The sequence below is a fragment of the Vicugna pacos genome, chromosome 11 (genome assembly GCF_048564905.1).
Source record: "Vicugna pacos chromosome 11, VicPac4, whole genome shotgun sequence".
NCBI classification, from domain to species: Eukaryota; Metazoa; Chordata; class Mammalia; order Artiodactyla; family Camelidae; genus Vicugna; species Vicugna pacos.
In genome coordinates this window covers 21,975,076-21,999,533 of record NC_132997.1, presented here as the reverse complement: position 1 = coordinate 21,999,533, position 24,458 = coordinate 21,975,076, and the positions used below count along the sequence as shown (strand labels likewise).

Genomic DNA, 24,458 nt, shown 5'->3' with positions numbered 1-24,458 from the left:
TTATTTCCTTTAGAAAGCACCTCCAGCTTTGGGGCACAGAGAGAAACGAGAAATAAGATTGAACTATGTTAACACAAATCAGGCACAAAATAATGAGGGTGTAGAGTTAGGGTAATGGCAGAAGGGGTGAGGAAGGGGCTACCTGGGGCCTTTAAAAGTTTGGATTTCACTTTATTTTCTTGACCATAGTACATCTAATTAGGTGGAATCTGAAAAATTTGGAACTGTGGAAAGCAAGTAAAAATCGCCTGTAAGGCCAACCATCAAATCCATATTTTTTGGTTTAATTCTTAATTTTTTGAATGTATGTATTCTCACTCTTGCTTTCTCACTATATACATTTATTTTAAATGATATTTTAATACATATTGTATTTCTAAGCAAATTAACATTATACTGTTTTGAATTTTATTTTTCATCTTTACATATATTTAAGTATTTTACAGCATGTTGCTAAAGAATTTTCCACTATGTGATGTTTAAAAATTCAGTTGGGGGGATAATAGCTCAGTAGTAGAGCACATGCTTAGCATGCAAAAGGTCCTCGGTTCAATCCTCAGTACCTCCATTTAAAAAATAAATAAAATAAAAACTCAGTTGATTAACTATTTTAGAGTTTATTTAATCAGTTCCATTTGTTGGACTTTTGCTTCAAATCTTATTTCATCTAGAAATGTGTACAGCTAAAAGGTAAGGATTTTAAAGGGTCTAAGAAACAGACCCTTCTCTCACCTAAAAGTGTTAATTCATTTCTTGATATCAAATATTCAGTGTTTAAATTTCTCCAGATGTTCAATAAGTGTGTTTATCTGTTTGTTTTGGCATTTCATTTGTTCAGATATTCAGTTTTGTTCAAGCACCTAAGTAAGGTCTGTTCATTGCAATGATATGTGTAGTTTACACATTGTGGTTAATCCATCCTGAGCTTTTCTTGGTATGTGGTGTGAGCCGTGAGGTGTAAATGAAAAAAAAATGCTTGTAAACATGTTTCAGACTGTGCTTAGCATGTGTTCAGTATCCACTAATACTCTTGTCTTTTCCCCTTGGTTTCATCAGGCAGCTGCTTGTTTTGTTTGTTTTTAAGGAACCAGCCCTTAGATTTCTTTCTTTCTTAAGTTCTCAGTTCTCTCATTCATTCATATCTGTTTTCATTTTTCCTTCTTTTACCTTCTTTTAGTATATCTTGCTGATCTCATAGCATCTTCATTTATTGAAAATTCAATTGCACACCTTCTGCACACCGGGCTTTGTGCCACGTGTTGGGAATGCAGTGGTCAGTAGATAAAGATGCCCTGTCCCCAGGAAGCTTATAGTTGAGCCCAGAATTTAATTCTCTTTATTTAATAATAGAAATATATCTATATACAGATACATAGGCAGATGTATGAGTGTAGATATGGCTGCTTTCTGTAACTTTTGTTATTGAGTCATATTCTCATCATTGTCTAAATCTCTACTGTATAATGTTGAATCATAGAAAATTGTTGATATTCAGGATCAACACAGGATCAACCCAAAGAGGAACATACCAAGGCACATGGTCATCAAATTGACCAAAATAAAGGATAAGGAGAAAATATTAAAATTAACAGTAGAAAAGCAACAAAAAACATACAAGGGAACTCCCATAAGGCTATCAGCTGATTTTTCAGCAGAAACTCTACAGGCCAGAAGGGAGTGGCACGATATATTTAAAGTGATGAAAGGGGAAAGCTTACAACCGAGAATACTCTTTCCATCCAAAGCGTCACAGATAAATAGAAGCTAAAAGATTTCAGCACCACCAAACCAGCTTTACAACAAATGTTAAAGGAACTTCTTTAGTCATCAAACCATAAGAAAAGAAAACAAAAAAAAGAAAGTGGAGAGAAAAATAAAAAAGACTGACCTAGAAAAGATTGCTTTGGCTTTTCGGTGTCTTTTATGTTTCCTTACAAATTTTGGAATTGTTTGTTCTAGTTCTGTGAAGAACGTCATCAATATTTTGATGGGGCTGCATTGGATCTGTGGGTTGCTTTGGTCAGTGTGGCAATTTTGATATTATTGATTATTAAAATCCAAGAGCACAAGAAGTCTTCCAATTCTTTGTGTCATTTCAGTTTTCAGGATATAGGTAACCTCCTTGGTTAAGTTTATTTCTAGGTATTTTGTTGTTTTTCATGTAATAGAACTGCCTCTGCCAGTTAAAAATGTCTGGTTTTTGAAGTGAAAAGAAAAGTGAATGAAGGGCGGCAAATGGCAAAATATCCTTTTTTATGAGTGAGTTTTGTGTATATATATATATATATATATATATATATATATATATATATATATACTGCATCTTCATTATCTATTCAACTATTGATGTGCACTTAAGATGCTTCCCTATCTCAGCAATTATAAATAATGTTGCTGTTAATAGCAAGGCATATGTATCTTTTTCAATTAATTCTTATTTTGTGGTTGGCTTTATTCCTTTGATAATGATGTAAGTTTAAAAAGCTAAAGCTCTAAACATTCTTACAAACAATAAACAGTATATATAGGTAAATTTTAAAAATATAGGTACAGTAAAAAAAAAGATAAAACCATGAGAGACAGGGAAGTAACTTAAAAGACCTATTACTAAATGAAAAGAGCCAGTCTGAAAAGGCTACAAACTGTAGGATTCCAACCAAATGACATTCTGGAAAAGGCACAGCTACAGAAACAATAAAAAGATCCTGGGGAGAGGGAGGGAGGGATGAATAGATGGTGCACAAGGGATTTTTAGGGCAATGAAATTATTCTGTGTGATTCTATAGTGGCTACATATCATTATGCATTTGTCAAAGCCCACAGAATGTACATCAAGAGTGAGCCCTAATGTAAACTAAAGACTTTGGTTAATAATAATGTGCCCATGTTGGTTCATCGATTGTACCAAATATGCCAGACTGATGCAGGATGTTGAGGCTAGGGGAGTATGTGTGTGTGGGTGGGAGGGCTATGTGTGAACACTCTGTATTGTCTGCTCAATTCTGCTGTGAACCTGAAACTGCTCTAGAAGAATGAAGTCTATTAAAAAAAAGAGGATGGATTAATTAGTGATATAATCTTAGAAGGATGAATTATTCAGGGCTACAAACAAAATGAATGGCATATTCAATTAAAAGCATGTATCTTTAAAAATGTTACTTAGAGCAAAAGAGACAGACATCACAGTGTGCAGTGTGATTTATTTCATTTTTATCAAGTTCAGCCACCATCAAACTGATGGATGCATGTTGTCAGAGGGTGTGGTTCAGTTGAAATGTGACATAAGTGTATATTCTATGTTAATGGATATGATTCAAACATATGATTCATACATTGACTTTTTGAAGACTGTGGAGGGTTAGGAATTTGAAAAATTTGTGAAATCAGTAACTTAACATTGATACATTTCACTCTTTTTTTTTTAATTATATATAGATATAAACACAAAAAGAAAGAGGTAAGAAAAATTACCATTGGACAGTAATGGAGAGAATGACACTTTGGTTACAACCCTCCCCTCTGGCACAGCCCCTCCCCCACACACTGACCCATCTCGGATGTCAGTTGCTGGCTGGGTTCCAGGTGAAACATTGCGGGTGTCCCTGGGGGCTTGTTGTGGCTGGTGGCTCCACGGTAACCGGGCAGAGCCCTGGATGGGTCAGTGCCATGGAGGGGCTGCTGTCCTCCATGGAGCTTGGCTTCAGGCTGATCCTGAGGGAGTTGAGCGTGGTCCTGGTGGTGCTGCTGCCCTATGGCCTGTGTTCTCAGCTCATGTTCCAGAGCCTCCAGTGAGAGGCAGTGTTGAGTCTCCCTGTCTTCACCTCATTGGTGGTGTCTTATTTACCTGCAGACTTATTCAGTGTGTTAGAAGTCACCTTTATCAAAGCTATGAAATGCAGCGGGCTGAAACACTGGCTGCCCAGATCGAAGAGAAGTGCCACCTCATCGACCAGCTGTATGTGGCTAAACAGGAGTGTCCCAGCATGGAGACGACTTTAAAGAATGCCAGGCGAGAGAAGGAGCCAGTAAATGTACCCAGCCTCGCTAAGGCTTACAGACAGTTGATGACGGTTAACCTGAGTTCAAGGAAGGAAATCACTTTTCTCATTGAAGAACTGAGGAGAGATCCCTGCATTCTATTCAAGCAGAGGTGGTGGAGATGCTGAAAATGCGCACGTTCCTGGAAGAGGTCACGAGAATCAGCACATCACAAGGGGCTGTTACAAACCAGCCAGGGGAGCGGGCCCCAGTGGCCTAATGGATAAGGCACTGGCCTCCCAAACCAGCCAGGGGACCAGGCACCAAACCTTGATGATCCCTTTCCCAGGAGTGGGCCCTCGTATTAAAGCTGTGCTGTGCCCTCCCCTCCACCCAGGCCTCCCAAGCTGCCGGGCTGCATTCACTCACCCTGTCAGATCTCCACCTGTGCTGCTCCAGTGGATGGAGGAGCATCCCCTCCTTTGGACCAGAGTCCCTCCAACTGTACCAGTGAGCACGGCAGTGAACTTCTTCATGGTCACCTTCTCCATCTCAAATGTATGGAATTCCCAGAAAACACCAAGAAATGTGGGACTTTCTCAATATTCACAGAATGCTCGAATTGTCTCTAATTAGCAGTGAAAGAAATGTGTTTAAGAGACTGATCTTTTACTCAGTTTGAACCTTCCTTGCACCACATTTCTTAAGGCAGTTTTAGTAGCTATTGTACATCAATTGTAGAAATGTATATATAGGTTTCTGTATACAAATATTGCAGTATAATTTGATAACACATGTAGTTTATCAGTATAGAGTTTAAGTTGGCCATAGTATTTTTTCTAGAGTTGAAGTCTTAAAAGTCATCAGTTTAAGGAAAAGAAATGTTTATGCCTGAGTTTTGTATTCTAAAAAAAAGACAATGTCTTTTGAGATGATAATAGAGTATGCTTATTAGAGTTTTTATTGAATACTTATATTCTGTCATAACAATAGATATATTTAAAAATAAATTTGGTGACTTTCATGGAGATTGTTTCTTTTTCCTGCAGTAATGCTACAGTATGAGTTTTCTGACCAAGAAGAAATCCACCTGGACAATTTGCGGACACCTCCACATCCCTGCCCCTCATGTCTCGCTTGCCATCTTGCACTCACACGTCAGTGGAAAGCTAGGGCAGTGTTAGGGTTTTCTTTTCATAGTTAAGTTTTAGGTCCGCAGTTAGTACCGTTATTCACAGATGATGTGTTCTCCCAGTGGAATGGGCGCAAAGTGGTTTTCATCATGGTAGAAGGGACGGAGCTCATAACACTTTTGTAACTGGAGGGAATCACGTGAATAAATGACAGAGGGAGCATCATGATAAGGTGTATGACATTTCCTTGAATTGATTAAAGAAAAAAATTGTGCTTGGGCTGGAAAAGAGAAATTAAAACTAAAACGTAGTCCTGTCTTCCTGTTGGGGAGGAAAGGATGATTCCAAACACATTCCAAATTAAACAGAAGGTATGGAATTTCAGAGGTGATACACATATAAATATGAAGAGAAAAAGTGGAAGCAGTGGAATCTGGGTTAGCCTTGGCAGAAATGGTCCTGAAAGACCTCTTCTAGGAAGGGACACCTGAACATGAAGGTCACCTGGAGAGAAGCTCTGTAGGTTGAGGGGACAGTACAGGTGACAGCTCTGAAGGAGCTGTCATGATCACAGTGTTTGTGAGGACCAGTCAAATCCAGAGTCTCCAGAATGCAGTGAAAGAATGGGAGAAGGGAGGGTAAGGCTACCAGGGGTCAGAAGATGGAAGGGGCTGATACCACTACACTTTGACTTCAGTTTGAAAGGTTATTAGCTACCACTTTGGAAAAGATGATAAAGTGAGTAGGATACCATGACTGTGATTTCAGGCTGATGATGGTGGTGACTGGACGAGGGGAGCGATGGAAGTGCAGGTGGAGCAGTGAAACTGGTTCCCCCTCGAGTCCTGCAGGCAGAGACCATGGGACATAAAGGGGTATGTGGGTTGAGGAAAGCAAAGAGTTGGGATGGAGATAAGAAATCCAAGTGACGCATCTGCATCAGAGGTGATAACTTCCAGTGAAATAGGTATGAAAAACAGGAGTGTATTTGGAAGAGAAATTGGAAAGCGACTGTCTTGAAGAAGACTTTAGACAAGGTCCCATGACACCAGAGTACAAATGCCCAGTGCTCAGGGGGTACAAATGTCTTGGGGTCAGGGAGGGATTAGAAGGACAGCTACAAACACAGGGAGGAATGTTACTCTAGCAGAGACATAGGTGAAGGCTGGGTCAAGTTCATAGGGGAAACTCCAATGGCCTGTTTGTGCTCCCAGGTCAACTTGGGTTTCTCAGTATCAACAATAAAACAAAGGACCACAGTGATGGTCTCCTTGAGTCTGTCCCCACATGCTGGGGTTTGAGTTGTGCAGAATCCCAACCCTGGTCCGTATTCACAAGGGAAGTGACACCTCAGGTAGTCATAGAGCCCTGGAGAGCAATAAGGAACGTAATGTGACACATCACACAAGAGTCATGGCACAGGAAGTGCTCCTGTTGTCTTTGGCTCTTGTAAAATGATGGCATCCTGTGTTTGACATGGTGACTCAGCCTGAGATTGGGGTTTGAACTCGGGTCTACCTCCAGGCACGCTGTTCCCCTCTCTATGAGATGATCTTGGGGTGGTAAGACATCCTACTTTCCTTATGCTTCTGAGGGTGAATTCCACACTATCATCCTATGAACCTCTGAGTCCATTACCTGCCACTTCCCAAGGCTGGGGTTGAGCGTCCTTTAGCCAGAATATTAGAGCCCATGCAAGCAATGTCACAGGTGTCTTAACCTGGAGCAGGAGCCTCACCTCCCTCGGAAAATTAGAAATATCCTGGAGTAAGGGACAGTGGTCGGATACCTGGGTGCTCAAAGGAGAATATTCAAATTATTCTAAAAATGAAATACTTTCAATTACATAAATAAAGTAACTTATCTCACTAAGAAGGGAGAATTGACATTTGGGGGACATTTCTTTGAGTATGAAAAGTTTACTATCAATGTAGTCAGATCCTTTTATCTTTTTCATATACTTTTTCTTTCTTTTCTTTTCATTTGTTTTGGCCTGGGACCATTGAATTCAAGTATGTTAGATGGGAGGGTGGGGAATGTGAGATCCACTTGCCCCCACTCTCCCTAACATAGTGCAAAGTACTCATACCTCTGCTGGTCCAGGTAGGGGTGGGGAGGTGTGTGAGCCCACAGCCTCAGTCCTAGAGGCAAGCTGAGAGAGAGGTGGCCGAGGTCTGTGTCTTCCTCATCACAGAGGCTCAGGGCCCCTCCACCTCGGCCCCTCCCCTACAGGCAGGGACAGATGACAGTGGGCTCCTGGCCTCAGTTCAAACACTCTCTGGCCTGACATGGTCACCAGCAAAGTGTGTTCTCCAAAGACCACTGACAGGAGCTTGAAGGGTATGTTCCTGCAGTGCTGTGGAAACCACAGGTGGTGCTGACCTGCTCAGAGATGTTGCTGGCCATCCATTTGTCATTCTTTCAATCCCCAGGTGTCACCAGCACCGCACCATCACTCAGCAACAGGTAAGAGAGCTGGTCTAGGATTTGCTCCAGCCCCCGGGTCATGGCAGAAGGCATCACAGCCCTAGGTGCTGGAGGGCGCTTTCTGCCAGACTTGGCTTCTGGGTCCACTTCAGTTTCAAAACTTAATGACTTAAAATGAGAAGAACCATAGAGTATGAGGCAGCTCCCAGCCCCCACCTCTGTCAATTACTAATCTGTTCTTTGTAACTCAGAGTCAGGTTTTGGTGTTTTGACAGTTTTGGTGGGTTTTTTGTTTGTTTTGGGTTTCTTTTTTGTTTCCACAATATGAGATCATGTGATATCTGTCTTTCTCTGTCTGACATTTCAGTTAGCAAAAGACCCTCCAAGTCCATCTGTGTTGTTGCAAATGGCAAGATATCTTTCTTTTTATGTCTGAAAAATATCCCATATATATTCAATCGGATATTTATTATATACATTCATCACATTTTCGTATGTGTGGAATATTTGTGTCATATGTATATATGACATTTTCTTTACCTATCATCTATTGATGGAAACTTAGATCACTTCCATGTTTTGGCTGTAGTAAATAATGCTGCAGTAAACATAGGGGTGCAGATAGGTTTTTCAGTTAGTGTTTTTGCTTCCTTTGGATAAATATGTAGAGGGAGAATGCTGGATCATATAGTAGTTCTTTCTATTTTAATTTTTTGAGGACCCTCCATGCTATATTCCATAGTGGTTGCATCAATTTACATTCCCACCAACAGTGCAGGAGGGTTCCCTTTTTACCACATTCCTGCTAGCACTTGTTATTTTCCTGTCTTTTTGATAATAGCTGTTCCAATAGGTGTGAGGTGAAATCTCATTGTGGCTTTGATTTGCATTTCCCCGATGTTCAGTCACCTTGAAGATCCTTTCATGTGTCTGTTGACTCTCCCTGTGCCTTCTTTGAACAAATGCTTACTCAGATCCTCTGCCTGTTTTGAATCAGATTGTTTTTTCTTTTTCTTTCTTCCTTTTTTTCCTACTGAATTGTAGAAGATCTTTATGTATTTTGGATATTAACTACTAATCATACATGAGTTTACAAATATTTCCTGCCGTTCCATAGGTTGCCTTTCCATTTTGTTGATGGTTTCCTTTGCTGTACAGAAGTTTTTTATTTTGATGTAGTCCCATTTTTTTTTCATTTTTGCTTTTGTTGCCTTTGCTTGTTGTGTCAAATTTTAAAAATCAGTATGAAAACCAATATCAATGAGTTTAGCACCTGTGTTTTCTTCTGTAAGTTTTACATCTGCATTCAACTCTTTAATCTACTTTGATTTAGTTTTTGTGGGTGGTGTAAGCTAGTGGTATAGCTTCATTCTTTTGCATGTGGCTCTTCTGTTTTCCAGACGCCATTTATTGAAGAGAATGCATTTTCCCCATTGTATATTCCTGGCTCCTTTGTCATAAATTAATTAATTCATGGGTTTATTTCTGGTCTCTATTCTGTTCCACTGATGTATGTGTCCAGTTTCATGTCAGTACCATATTGTTTTGACTCCTGTAGCTTTGTATAAAGTTTGAAGTGAGGAAGTATGATTCATCCAGCTTTGTTCTTCTTTCTTGAAATTGCTTTGTCTATTCAGGGTATTTTGTCTTCTATAAAAATACTTGGATCAATAATTCTCTTTCTGTGTTCACATCTTGTATGTTGTTTGGCCTGAGGCTTACCCGCCCTTAAGCCTACAAGATGTTTTGTGGGGCTGGGTCTTGGTACCTAAGGATCCAATCAAGGTGTCAGCCTCCAGGGAAGCTCACTTACATGAACATTCCTGGAATGTCTGCTGTCAGCTTTTATGTCTGCAGGGTGAGGCACAGGTGTCCCCTAGCTCCCCAGGCACTTTTCAAAACCAGCAGGCAGGTCTGGCCCAGGTTCCTATGAAATCACTGCCTCTGCCCTTGGACCTGGCACATGCAAAATTCTGTGTATGTGTCCCAAGAGAATGAAATCTGTTTGCCCCAGTCACGTGGGGCTCCTGGAGGTAAGCCCCCTGGCCTCCAAAACCACATGTCCTGGGCTCTCCTCTTCCCAATGCTGGACCCCGGGCTGGAGAGCTTGACATGGGGCTCAGCGCTCTCAGTCCTGTGGGAGGGCCTCTGTGACTTAATTACGCTTCAGCTTGTGGGTCACCCACCCAGGCGATATGGGGCCTGATTCTATTGTGAGCATGCCCTCCTACTGTCCCCTGCAGGTCTCTCTCTACATTTCCCATTGAAGAAGATCTTTTTTGCTCGGTTCCAGTCTTTTTTTCTCAATGATTGTTTAGCAGTCATTGTGGTTTTGTTTTTAGTCATGAGAAGAGGTGAACTCGTGGTCCTACGACTGCCATCTTGACCCCCCCGATACTCTATTTTCTTTTAACCAGATATAGAGCTGTGATGTAGGTCAGGTGTAACCAGTACTTTCCCATCCCACCCAGGGTTTGACTTTTTATCATGGGACCCAGTGCCTGACTTGGGTGCCCAGTAGTCCCTGATATACTGTGCTTGGGAAAAAGCCTGTTTTTTCAGAGTGTGAAATAACAAGACAGTTCCTTACCATGTATATCTGTTTGGTTAGAATCTTGCTCTAATTCATCTCCAAGGACTCCCAGATCCCTTTCTCTTCTACATCCTAACCCAGGGTCCTTAGCTTGCACCATAATATCTGACAAACAGTTCTCCATCTTCAAGTCTCCCCTCTAAACCATCATTCACAAGTGCTTCATGCTGGCCTTTCAGAAAAGCTTATCTGAGTGCACTGCATCCTGGCCTAGAAGCATTTCCGTGGCTAAGCAGTGACTGCCCAATGGAGTCCAAACTCTTCAGCAGGCCCTTGAGACCCTTTGCAAAGATGGCTTGCCATCTTCTGATTCCATCTCCCTCAGCACCTTATGTTCTAGCTGTATCAGATTTTACCATCCATTTCTTGTCACTTTATTGGTTACTTTTCAAAATCCAATTTAAATATAATTCTACAAGTATATTTAATCATTCCTCTCCTGTGTTTCTATAGTATCTTATTTATATAACTAAAAAAAACCTTTATACTGGGCAGTGGTTACTCAGACATCTATCAGTTCTCTACTAGTCTATGAGTTATGAAGGAAGGGTCTATGTTTCTATTTCTTATTTTCTATTAATTTTATAAAACAGTTGTTGAATAATAGGAATTAGACTATAATATCTCTGAGATTCCTTACTGATCTAAATCTCATAATTTTTTATTATTCAATTCTATTCTAGGAGACAAACCAACCTTTAAATTTATAAGTTGCCCTTCTAGAAAGCATTTTGGTAATAAAAGTATCAGGAATGTTAAAAAATGTCCATTAAATCTGATCCAGTAATTGTAATTGTAATAATCTATATTAAGGAAATAATCAGAAATATAGTGGAAAAAAAGGCTATCAATAAGGATGTTTAACAAAATATTTCTTAAGAGCAGGGAAAATTGGAGTCTAATTTCTTACCAGAATCTAATGACTTACTAAATTACAGCACAATCATAAGATGGATAATTATCAAACCATCTTAAACAGTTCTTGAATTATAGTAAATGACATAGGAAATGCTCATGGTATAACTTTCAGTGGGAAAACATATATAAAAGTGAATAAAGATGTCCAGTCAAATGGAATGATGAATTCATAGGCTGAGCATTTCTTCTGCTGAAAACACATAGCAATGAATGGAAACATAAAAGAGAAAATCAAACCAACACAATGTGCTTTAGAAAAAACATGTTAATGTCTCTTTGGACCAGAAACAGCAGAGAAGCCTAAGTTAATAAATAATGTGGGGGTGAGATGTCACGGGATTGTGCACATGGAGGAGAAGGTAAAGATCTTGGCTTACATGGAAACTGGTGGGGAGAGAGGTCACACAGCAAGGAATGGAACTGGTCTCACCACTGGAAACCCAGAGCTGTGACGGGGCTCTAGACCCATGAAAGGAGGGTGAAAAGAGCTATGGTCCATACACAGCTGTGTGTCTAGGGCAGCAACAGTAGACAGATACAGCTTTCCAGGCATGACCTGAGCCAAGTCATTCACTAGCTTGATGACCGAATCTTGAATAACTAAACATGTCCACATGGCAGGACTCCCAGGCAGACTAAGTCAAAATAGTTGAAAAAATTAAGAGAGTGCAGATGTGTTGGGTCAGGGGACGGGAGAGAGCAAGGGACAAACAGGTTGACAGACAGTTTCTGTCAGAACTCCTCAACTCTTCAGTTGTAACACAAAAGCAATGATAGATAATTCATAAATGATTGGATGTATAAGGCTATGTTCCAATTGAATTTTATTTACAAAAAGCCTACACGCTGTAAACTTCTGACATCTTCTGACACCTGTTTTAAATCAACATTCTAATATCTTAAAGAAAACTAATGAGTAGAAACAAAGCATACAGCTATTAACAAATTAAAGATGAAACAAAAACTATAGGAAATCCAAACAGAATTTTAATATATTTTTACAAGCATCAAAGAGATAAAGGAAAGATAATATTCAAAATAAGAACAAGAAATTATTTTAAAAGTAATCATAGATATGGTAAAAAATATTATAAATCTTAATAAACAAAAAATTATTATGATTTTAAGATAATTGCGTTGAAAATATAAACATCAGGTTGGACAGAGTCATAGAGAGAGTTAATGAACTGGAAGACATTGTTGAGAAATACAAGATGGTTATAGCAAAAGGAGTAGTGTAGGTTTTAAAAATATAAAAGACAAGTTAGGAGACAGAGTGTTGGACCAAATGGCTCCAATACCCATCTAAGAGGAAATTCAGGAAAAGAGGAGAAACTGATCAATATATGAAAAGGTAATTGTCAAGAATTCTTGAAACATTAAGGTACACATCAGTCTTTAGAATAAAAGTTCTAAGTACAGGGAAAGATAATAAATAAACAAACAAACAAACAAAAAAACAAACAAAAAAACCAAATAAAGTCATACTATATATATTAAAACAAAGCCAAACATGAATAAGGATGAGAAAATTACAAAAGTCAACAATAATAAAAGTCATTATCTACAAAAGCATGACAGATTGAAAACAGATTTATCAGTGATAAGAGATGGCAGAGGAAAAAAAGTGTCTTCAAAATATTGATGAAAATGTGTCAATCTACAATTCTATGTCCAGCAGACTAATCATTCAAAAATAAGAAAGAAAATTTTTTGCAGTCATTTCCAGACTCAGAACTTAACACCCACCAAGCCTCACTGAGCAAACAACCAAATGAGAAGGGAAAAATGGGATGCAAAAGTGATGGCAGAGTGATTAAATATGTTGGTAAATGTTATTATTTAAGGATTATAAAATATCAGCAATTTTTAAAAAGAAAAATGATAGTAGTTAAAGTCTGGAAAAACATTAGAAGAAAGAAAAGAGTAGTTAATTATTAGTCAGAATGTTCTTAAAGTTTCATCTTTTTTGGGAAGGTAAATATATTGAGTAAATTTATGGCATGTATTAAAACTATATACATTAAGAAAATATGTTCATAATTAAGATCAGCCAACAAATTAATAGTAATACTGTCTATAGCTTTCAAAATGTATTGCAGGAGTCAGGGAGAGAATGTTGACAAAATTTTAAGACAATAGAAAGCCAGAAAAAAGACATAATGCAAACATAAATATATTATCCACTTTTAGAGCAGAGAATGTAAGAATGGATTAAAATTACAAAAGCTGTATGCATCATGCTGTTGATGGAATAATTTGTGCATGTACAACATATACACACACTAGATAAATACATGCCAAAATATTAACCTTGTATTATTGGACTACAGGATGACAGATGATGGAGGAAATTTTCACATGCTGAGATATGGATAAGTCATTCTGGCTTACACATGATTTGGTTTAAAGTTTATGCTAGCTACAACAGACTGTTTTGGGGCTTTCAAACATGCACTGTACATCTGCTTTAACTATTAAAGGAAAGAATGCATTAAAGAATCAAAATGAATCAGTACCATACTGTTTTAATTACTATAGCTTTGTAGTATACTCTGAAGTCCAGGAGCATGTTTCCCTTACTACTGTTTCTATTTCTTAAGATTGTTTTGGTTATTTGGATTTGTGTTTCCACACAAATTTTAATAATTTATTCTAGGTCTGTGAAAAATGCCCTTGGTATTTTGATAGGTATTGCATTGAATCTGTAGACCACCTTGGGTAATATGTTCTTTTTAACAATACTAATTCTTCCAAACCCAGAACATGGTATACCTTTCCATCTGTTTGTGTTGTCATTATAGATACGTTCCTATATTACCAAAAACTTGAATTTTCTGCACTGTAGCAAACTCAAGGACACCACCAGTCATTCTCAGAACAATATCTGCTAGTAGTTGTTAGCTGTTACCTCATGGTCTAAAGGTCTCCCCTTGTAATGATGCAACCATTTTGGACCAATCTTTTTGTAACAAACACCCTTACCTCTTGCCAGCTCCAATTCTAATTCTTGACAAACAACATATGTAATTTTGCAGTTTTTGCCTGTATAAGCCTTCCCCGTTATGTGGTTCAGCAGGATACAATCCAAGTGCTTCCTGACTCTGTCTCCCAGGCTATAATCCTCAGATTGGCTCAAATAAAACTGTTCTCTATTCCTACTGTAATTGTTTATTGATTATTTCCATTGATAAAAATAAATATATTTTCTTCTCTACATTTTTCAATGTTGTCTGATGTTCCATACTAAAATGTTACTCATTCTAAAATCATAATAAGAAGTAACTTTTAAAAAGCTGCTGGGTTGCATTTGAATTAAGTTTATAACATCATTTTTTCATTTCTCAAACAAAAATAAAATCACACATCTACAATTATTCATGTAAGTGTTCTAAACAAATATAAATCAATACAAATAAGTCTATGAGCTGATTTTTCCTGTATATGTCTGGACAGAGACATTATTTCAGCTTGAAGTTATAGGTAATGAATTTGAAATACTTTGAAGTCAGATGCTGAAGGTGGGGGAGGGCAGGAGGTTCAGAGAAGAATGTGCATAAGAACATGCTTGCCGAGTTCCAGGAACTTAGTTACTCAGTGCTCTGTTCATGCTAAGTCAGGTGGCAAGTGGAACCATTTCTACCCAAGAAAGGCACGGGAACAGAAGCCACAGTGGGGCACGATGGCATCAAGAAGAGCTGCTCACAGTCAGAAGAGGCACAAGCTGACCAGGCTGGTAAACCAACTACATGTCACTGGGTTCGGAAAGCCAGGGAGCTCCCAGGGGAGCTGGAGAAAGCGTGGGAACAATATACATACCAAACACAGCGGATGCTCTTATAAAGTGCTAAAATGAGATTCAGTTGTCTTACTATAAGTGCCTGAGCCATAACACATTATTTCTCGGTCTTTCTTTAGAAACAAAAATTAAGTCTGGAAGCAGAAACAGTGACAGAGCCAGAAGATGGGTGACTTAGGGCTGACAGTTTATCTGTCTTTATCAAACTAATCACACTGTTTATTCTATTTTCCTTATTATAAATAGCCAATGTCTTTGAGATAGTTATTATATGGAAAATATTGGGACAGATTCTCTACATATATCATCTAATTTTCTGTCTTCTTTAAAAATGTTGCTTTTGAAAAAAAGTGGACAGACCATTGAATCTTCTGAAATGAATTATCTAATTTGGTCACTTAAAAGGGATCATTATTAGGGTACATTTATCAAGGTAGATATTCATTTAAAGTAATTGTGTACAAAATAACCTCCTATTTGACTCCTATTTAGTCAAATCAATGTATATTTTTACCCATCTCATTCCGTAAAGGGACATGAGGCAGCTTTATTCTACGCCTCGTTGATATGGAATGCTGCCTTCATGCTAGATCCTTTCTAGAAATGGAATTTAAATTCCAGATCACAAGATTTCCTTCCTTGTGTCACAAAACATCTCATTTTTATGGAAAAAAAGAGCATTTTGGAAAAGCAAAAAATAAGAGGCATAATTTGTTCCAATTTTTGTCAGTTTTTCAAAAGATCCCTCAGAGTTTGACAGCCTTGTCAACAGCCATTCAAGCTGATCTCATTTTACAAGAAGAGTAACATGTAATGAGAATATTTCATGACCTAGTTTCATTTCCCCACCTTTACTGTAAGCCCCTCTGAGGCACACACCATGCTTCTGTTACTCACAGGGCAGCAGGCCTGCATTTCTTGAAGTGAGTTCCTCCGACTACAGCACCTACCAGACACACTGGGAAAAGTGCCCTATGGTCAAGTGCGCTGGGAACTGCTGCCGCCCTTTGTCCAGAAGGCCCTGGAAATGCCTTCAAGCTTATCTTAGCCCAGCAATTCTCATACTCATTTATCCATGAAATCCCCCATTTCTAGGGCACCAAATTGTAACAGCCTATGGACAAACTTGAGAAATGTGGTGCTGGGTACATGCAACAGGGACTAGTTCAGGGAACGGACCATTCAGAAAAGTTCTTCTTATCCCAATATAAAGTATAAACCCTTGGGGCTAAGATCGTCACCTTCTTAACCCTCTGAGGCACTCAGAAATTGCTAAGATGCTCCTTCAATAAGCGATCATTGCTCGAGAAGACAGACGTGCAGGAGGAAGTAGCTCTCATCAGTGCTGCCTACCCGCCCTTTCCAAATCCTTTTCCCAGTGGCTGTTAGTTCTCCCTTTTTTGTTCTGAGTCTTGAGAGTTAGAAATGTGAGCATTTTCATGACCTTTTGTAACTATAGTAAGAAAGCACGTATATATGAAAAGTAATTGAGATTACATTCCAAAGTGAAGCATCAACCAAATTAAACATAAATTGCCTGTTAATGAGCTCACCACAACACTTCTTTATAAGATCTTTTGTAAATTATGAAATCCTGCTTTGCAAGACTGAATTGGTTAAAGTGTTAAATATTCTTCAGATACCCCAGAAATGTCCAGCACTACTTCAGAGGTGACAGTGGGGGAAGAGAGAGAGAGGGAGAGAGAGAGAGGAATTTCAGAAGCAAATCATGATAACTGGCAAAATTTTGAAGTGTGATAAATACTATACATGAATAGTCTGGGTTTTGTATTGATTTAAGAAATCATACTTAAATGCATAGTAATGTAGCATTACATAAAGAAAACACAGTTTTAATTGTTTCTAAAAAACAAGGCAATCAATCCTGGACTCAGTCAATGAGCACTCATATTAGAGGCTCTAAGGTGGAGCATCTTAAAGACAAGTCTTCACCCTCCCTGGACAGTTGACTGTAACTTTGCTAGGGTTACAGGATCTGGTAGGGTTACAGGCATCTGCTAGGATAGGCACCTAGCAGATGCCTATCCTGCATCAGGCCCATAATAAATGCTTAGTGTTTAAGAACTACAAGTAAACTATATAATGTTACTATTTTGATTTAAATCCATATAAAATCATCTGTAACTGGAATATAACAACTCCATAAATTTGATTATAGATCAATATCTTTGGATAAATACTTTAGCAGTGAGACTGAATGTCTTAAAATTTTTTATCATCCTTTTGGTTTCTGGGCAGCAGTAACCATGCCTCTTCTTCTCATCTAGTGAGACATGAAATGAAAATCTCATATAAACTTATTCACTCCCTGTCTGTACTTAAAGTTAGAAAGAGGCTTAAATAGATAGGTGAGGTGTCTCAACTCAATAACAAGAAGAAGCCTCATGAAAAGAAGATAAAAGGGATGAGTGAGAAAAGTGAAGGGAATTAAGAGGTACAAGCTGTCAGTTATAAAATAAATAAGTCACAGGGGTGTAAGGCACAGCATAGGGAATATAGAAAATAATATTATAATAACTTTGTATGGTACATAATATTTGAAAAAACTGAATCATTAAGTTGTGCACCTGAAACTAATATAATACTGTAAGCCAACTGTACTTCATCAAAAGCAGAGAGGGGAGGAAAGGGATTTTATTCACCAAAAAAAAAATTATAAACAATTTGCTTTTATATATTACTCTGAATTTACAAATTCAAAGAATTTCAAACTCTCTTCAAAATGATTTGATATAAGGTTTCTCAACTAATAATAAAGCATTACACACGTGTGTGTTTTTTGACCAAATATGTGAAAGAAAATATTTTCTTCTCAGGCAAGTTCACAAGCCACTAGATCCTCGGCAGGTGCACCAAGGGCGGGGTGGGGGGAATACTTATCTTTTAACAACGATGTGACAGAAGTCTGTCCTCTCACTGAAAAAGCATAAATATCAATCATGATTTGCTTTAAGACTTTACATTACCTCTCAGGTCTCTCTTTAGTTTTCTGAGGTCTTTTGGAAAATCTTCAAACTTCATCTGTGAGGTCTGAAGGAGGTCCTGGGGCTCAGGCAGTGGAAACACATACTGTTCCTTTCCAGCATCCTAATCAGTGAGAAGCACATGATGTTCAATTGATTGAGAAGAATACAACAGCAGCAGTGACAAAACAATGACACACACTGTCAAATCGCTATCCAGTGAAGAACAACACGACTCTCTAAAAACCATCTGACCTCATCAAAATTGCACAGATAATAGGAAACAATGTACAACAAAAGGCTTCTGCTATTGTCCTAGGCAGAAAGACCAAAGTAAGTAAGAATAGATTTTGCAAGTTATTACATATACAGTGTCAAATAAAATTAATTCCAGTAAATCCACGTATTTAGATGAGAATATTTAGAATGAAAGGTGAAATTCTGTTTCATGTTACTTTAGCTTAATAGCACAGAAGACCTTGTGTTCCCCACTGTTCCAACCTAATCTCCCAGTGGAAGCACAGCGGTTTCAGGGTGGAGTCTCAACTGTGTACACTTTCCTGTTTTCACCCTCCTAGACCAGAAAATTAGCTCATTAATTTTTATGATTTATTATTACAAGTATAACTACCATCTAAACTGAAAAGGCAAAGTCTCTCCAGCATTTCTGCACAGCTGGACCAACAGTGCCACTCCCACAGTGAGTCTGACCGAGGCTTGTTAGTATGTGGATTAAGAAAATTTTTAAGTTAAGTATTATTTCAAGTAAGCTGGAGCTTTGAAAAATGCAAAGACATATTATAAATCATGTTAGCAATTAAGATGTAGAAATTAACATCCAGGTAGCTATAAATAATGCATAATGTGTGTAGTTCTAAAGAAAAAAGTAAAATTGTTTCATATCTAACAAAGAAGAAGCTGTTCACCTTCTTTCTGGCACAGTTAGAGACATTAATTTTATTTTATTGCTGAAAATCTGGATGTGTGAAACCTTATACATATTTTTAAAACACCCTCTGTAACACAAGCTTTGTTTTCTATAATATTCAATCAGCCAGGACTATTTCCCCCATGGATAAAAAGAGCAACATGGTTTTATAATCAAGTTTGACATGACATGATAATATATCTATTAGATTACCCATATAGTAATATATTCTGTACTACTAACATATCTGTATACAATATATGTACAGCTATGGTAATAAAAGTGATATATATTTAAGAAACTGGATTGTTTGTAAAATGATTTAAGCAACTTGACTTCCTTTGTCTTTCCTAACTTGCACATCAGTGAAATGATTAGCAATACCTGAATCAATTAACAAAACATGTATTAAATGCCTGCTGATAGGCACGCTGAGCAAAAATTAATTCCGAGTGATTGGAGTAACAGCTCCATCCACGTGGGTCTACCAATAGTACAAACTATATACATATGTAACTATATAAATATAGTTACATGTGTTTTATAGAAAAAGAATGAAATCAGAAAGACTTTGCATAGCTGTTGTGAAAGTATACAAAAATCTTGCTTCTTGCTTCATTACTTTTTATTCAGATTACTACTTAATTATTTAAATTAATGAAATTTAACTTATTGGAGGATTGAATAAGATATATTTACCAATACAAAAGAATCCTTTATTCATATACAGTTATGATTCTCAGACTCTGTTTCAGATCCATTTTTATGAGTAACATTTACAAAAACTACTTGTTTCAATCCAAAAATCAGTGTTAAAAACTATTCAAGGGCTAGCATATGTTTAGAAGAAAGTTTTTGTTTTTAAAGAAATGTGATTTATCAGGTTGACAAAGTGGAGATTCCTATGAAACTGTGTATCATACAGATAAACAGCATTTGAACAAATATAACCATAAAAAATCACAAAAATTACATGCTCTTGGTGTCCTAAGCAAGGATGATGTCTTCCCCAATTTTGGGAAAGCACAGTGTGTGGCATTACATAGAAGCCCGATGTAAGCCAAGTTAAGAGGTAAAAGACAATGCACAAAACACGTTTATCCTCACATTATTCATGACACACGTGCACAGAAGATACTGCATTTTTCAAATGGAAAGAGCCCACCCATAGCCTGGATGCCATCTACAGGGTCCTATGATGCACTCACTGCTCAGGTTTGTCCAGAGACTTGTCATTTTCCTTGTTTTTGGAGGACCGGCCATGTGTCTCCATTTTTTCCAGTTCATCTGATTGTGCTCTGAGGAAAAACAAAAGCCAAGTGGTTGTTAGATAATCATGATTTTAAATACAGGAAAACTCTGTGTATTTTGATATTTTCAGCATCTATTTGAGGTAAAGCTTGACTTAATTCATGACACATTTTAAAATGTTTAAATATGTTTAATGCAAACCAGATCATCTCCAAATCTTCTAAATGCTATTCGCTATTAGTCATGCACCAAAATAAATAAATAAATATTTTTATTTATTCCAGCATGCTTTAAAACAGTACAGTTTTCCTCCCTTGTTTTTAGGTATTTATAATGCTCTCTGGAATGCAAGACTTTTATTTCAAACTGGTATTTCTCTCAGAAAGTAATCAAGTTAAATTTGTAAGTAATTTGATCCTAAAGGTGTTATAACTTTTTTAAAGAAATAAATAAGTATTTAACTATTGCAATCATTGTTTCTGCCTCTTTGTTTTGGAAAAAGAAAAGTACAATTTAATTATTAAGTCATGGAACAAAAATAGAAGATTTTGATTATTTCAAATTTTTTCATCACAAAAATGCTCCAGGCTTCTTTTCTTTCTAACTGTCCTCTTTCACCCTTTAACACCCAAGCTAAAAATTTGTTGCTCTAAGTTTGGTTCTTTATAGGAGAGGATCGTCTGCATTTTAACATAAGGCAGAATATTTTACAGGTTTGAACAACACAAAATTTATTCTTAATACAGAATTTAGATGATTTTAATTTTCAGTCTTATCTCTATAATTCGCAAAGATGTTTCAAAACAGTCAAAATCCTACATTTTCTAAGTGTATTAAGAAGTCTGAGTCAACCACCATATCTTGGGTTTGAGTCTAGTCCTCAGAAGTAAAAATCCCTTCAACATTTTCTGTTGTTTAAACATAAGGCAGCTCAGCCATAAAGTGCTGTAAATGATAGAAGCTGAGAGATTTCTAATAAAGCTATTTTGTGTTTTGTGTTCACTGACTGATTTGAAATGCAGGCTTTTCTGTTGATGGGATTACCCAGCAAAGACTAGCTCCTCAAAGGAAGCTTCTCTCAGCAGGGAAAGAAGATTTGATGACAGATCAATAGATCTTCTGAGGGCTTGACCCATTTGGCTTTTGGAATGTAATGCAACAAAAGATACATAGAAGTAAATGAGATGGTTTGGCTTCAATATAACCTTCACTAAAAAGCCTGCCTTGCCCACCTTGATCCTCATTATAACAAGTCTCTGTCCACAATAACACAGAACCTTGTATTTGTTCTGTTCTGTGCTTACTACAATGTCTTACTGGTGCTAGACATGGATGTCTACTTCTTCTACTGACTGGAGCTTATTGGAGAGAAGGACTATGTCCTGTGTATCTCTGTGGTCCTAGTGACCAGTATGATTCATGGTACAGTCAGCCCTCTTTATCCGTGGGGTCTGCATTTGTGGATTCAACCGAACACAGATCCAAAATACTCAGGGCAAAAAATTTCATAAAGTTCCAAAAAGCAAACTTGAATTTGTTGTGCTCCAGCTACAATTTACATAGCATTTATGTTGTATTAGAAATTATAAGTAATCAAGAGGTGATTTCAAGTATACAGGAGGATGTGTGTGGGTTATATGCAAACTACAAACAATTTTATTTAAGGGATTGAGCATCTGGGGATTTGAGTAGCAATTCCCTGCAGATACCAAGGGATGACTGTATGTAGTTAGAAGTCAGTAATTTTTTTAAAGACAGAAAAATTAGATCACTAATTGAATAGGAAAAAAGAAAGCCTCCATGTCCTGGGAGAAGAGAGAGGTTAAAGGAGGAAAGTTAATGACAAGACAATCAAAATAAGAAATATCGAGGACATAATGATATACAGATAATGCCAAGTGTTTACCATCATCCTAGAGTAAAATGAGGGTCCTTATGAGGTAATTTGAATCCCAAATAGATACTTAGGCATGCCTGAGACAGAGCTGGTCATGTCAAACATGAGGATACAAATAGATAGATTAAAAAAATAAGAAGGCTGCGTCCAGCAAAGTTACATGTGAATTCACTCATCTATACGTTCACTCAACAAAACGCTCTCGTGTGCATATCATTCATCTCTTATGCGGGAATACGTATGTGTAGGAAGTTACAAAAATAGAACTAAAACTTAATGTTAATCACGTCTGCAATATTCTGCTATTCATTGCTACAGCAAGACCAACTGTTTCTTCTTGCCTGACATCATGGCTTTCTCCTTGCAAGACATGTGGGATCAAGCAAAAGTCAGTAATTTTCTACCTGTTAAAAACCCATTTCTCACTCTTATCAGCAACTATCAACTATGTAAAAGGAGTGCTACAAATTCATGCCAGAACTTAGAGGTCATCTGGATAATTTTGGCTTTGTTTGACCTCCAAATTAAATATAGTCTCAAGTGTTCTCCTCTGGTTTTTCTTTTAAAAAAATGAATTTTAGGGATTATTTATTCATCCACCCATTCAATCAAAAGCCCCACCCCCAGACCACAGGAGCCAATCCGCGCGCTCGCTGCCAGGACAGGCCCCGCCACAGAGCCCTCCTCGGCCTCGCCCCTCCTTCCGCCTACCGGCCCGCCAGTTGGCAGTCGGCAGTTCGTGTGAGCGGCCATCATTTCAGAAGCTCCGCGGCTCCCCTGAGGCGGCGGCTGCTGCGGCGGCGGCGGCGGCGGCGGCGGCGGCGGCGGCGGCGGCGGCGGCGGCGGCGGCGGCGGCGGCGGCGGCGGCCCCGAGCTGGTCGGCCCGCAGGTCTTAGGCGTGGGGCCGCGCTCCAGCAGTCTCATCCTCGAGGGCTCCTACCGCGTGGTGTGGTGAGTGTCCGCGCCCCGCGTGCCGGCCGCGCCCGCCCGGCCTCCCGCTCCGCCTCGTTGGCTGCGGCAGTGGCGTCGTGCCCGACCCGCGACCCCGACCCTGGCCGGACCGCAGCCGGGCTGCCCGCCGTCCGCGCGTCGGGGGTCTCGGGCGGGGCCGGGCCGCTCGGGCCGGGTCGTTATTCGCGGTGCTTCCCGGGCGGTCCTCGATGGCGCGCAGAGTAGGGGAGCGGCGCGGGGGTCGGAGGCCGGGACCCGGGACCCCCGGGACCCCCGGGACGGGAACTGCCCCCAGCCCTAGGGTACTTGACTAGCGGCCTTCCCTTGACGTCCCCATAGTGAAGCCGCGAAGTACTTAAGATGCTTGAGGAGGCGGCTGCGGTCTGGACAGCGGTTCTCAGTGGCGCGTGTGCACAACCCCGAAGTCATCGTCTTGTTTTGCCCCCTCCCCTGCCTTTTCCTCCAAAGGCTTTGGTTCAGCACCTTCCGTGGTGCCAGTGGTGCTCCCCTGCGCAGGCTTTCTAACAGACATGAAGTGGCACCAGTGTGGGTGTGGAATGTCTCCATCTTCAAGTGTTTAAATGGGTTTGGGCATGGTACTGTTCGCGTTTCAGGAAGGGTAAGTCAGCATCGCTGTTGTGATTTATTTAAGGAGTCTTTTGGAGTTGGGCCTAATTTGACTTGTCCCGCCTTTTACCGGGCGTGAGCTCTCATACTGGCATAAAGGCTTCCAGAGGTTTTAGCATAATGACTGTGGACTTTCCCTGTTGAAGCTTTAGTGGTCTGTGTGTGTGCCGCCCTGATGGAGTTCTTGCAGAGCCACATGCAGGCGCCCTTGTCTGGCTCGAGATCCCTCAGAAGTGTTCGTGGGATGGGGTTGATGGTGATTTTTCTTTGTTTTTTGTTGTTAGAACCAACTACCTGTGATATTTTGTGCTCATGCAGATTTGTGGTGTAGGCTTCCTTATGCCTAAACCTTCATGTGTGTCTTTTGTGTTGTGTGAAGGAAGCAGACTATTTATGATCACTTCATGTCAGGTACTGTGCTATGTACCTTATCTCATGTTACCTGAACAGCCAGCTGCAGAGAGGGAAGGGCAGTGCTAGCTCTATTTCAGATGAGAAAGTGTTTTGAGGTGAAGCCGGTTCTGAAGGTCCCACAACTAAAGAGTCAGACTTCAGATTGTACCTGAGATCCTGTTTCAGTTGCCAGAGCTCTTTTCATTACTCCCTATTTTCCTTAATTAGTATTATTAATAAATTTGAAATTTTAGCATATTTTACTCTTACAAGCAAATTTATTTCAGAAACGTTCAAATTTGAACGGTAATAATTATAGAAATACATAGAGGGAATATTTTACCACGTATGTTAGCTAAGTACAAAGACTAGTTAAAATTCTTTTAAAAAAATACTTGAATATTTGCATTCTCTTCAGGAGCAGAGTGCTTCACAGTACACAGCTGTGAAGATTCATGTGAACTCAGTAGGCTGGGATCCATAAGAGGAATTAAATTAGGTCAGGCCTAAAAGAAATAAGGTCCTAGAAGGTAACAGAAAGACAGTACTGCCCACAACATCAATTACCTGGAGTAGGTC

General features: G+C 38.9%; 1 long non-coding RNA gene across 1 annotated transcript; it reads right to left on the bottom strand.

Annotated features, from left to right (window-relative positions):
• Positions 1-4,461: 4,461 nt before the first annotated feature.
• Positions 4,462-22,676, bottom strand: LOC140699698 (uncharacterized). The gene is made up of 4 exons (XR_012077944.1): positions 22,620-22,676; positions 19,969-20,058; positions 17,836-17,956; positions 4,462-4,606 (listed from the first exon to the last, which is right to left on the bottom strand). It is a non-coding gene; the product is annotated as an uncharacterized lncRNA (long non-coding RNA).
• Between the last annotated feature and the right edge of the window lie 1,782 nt (positions 22,677-24,458).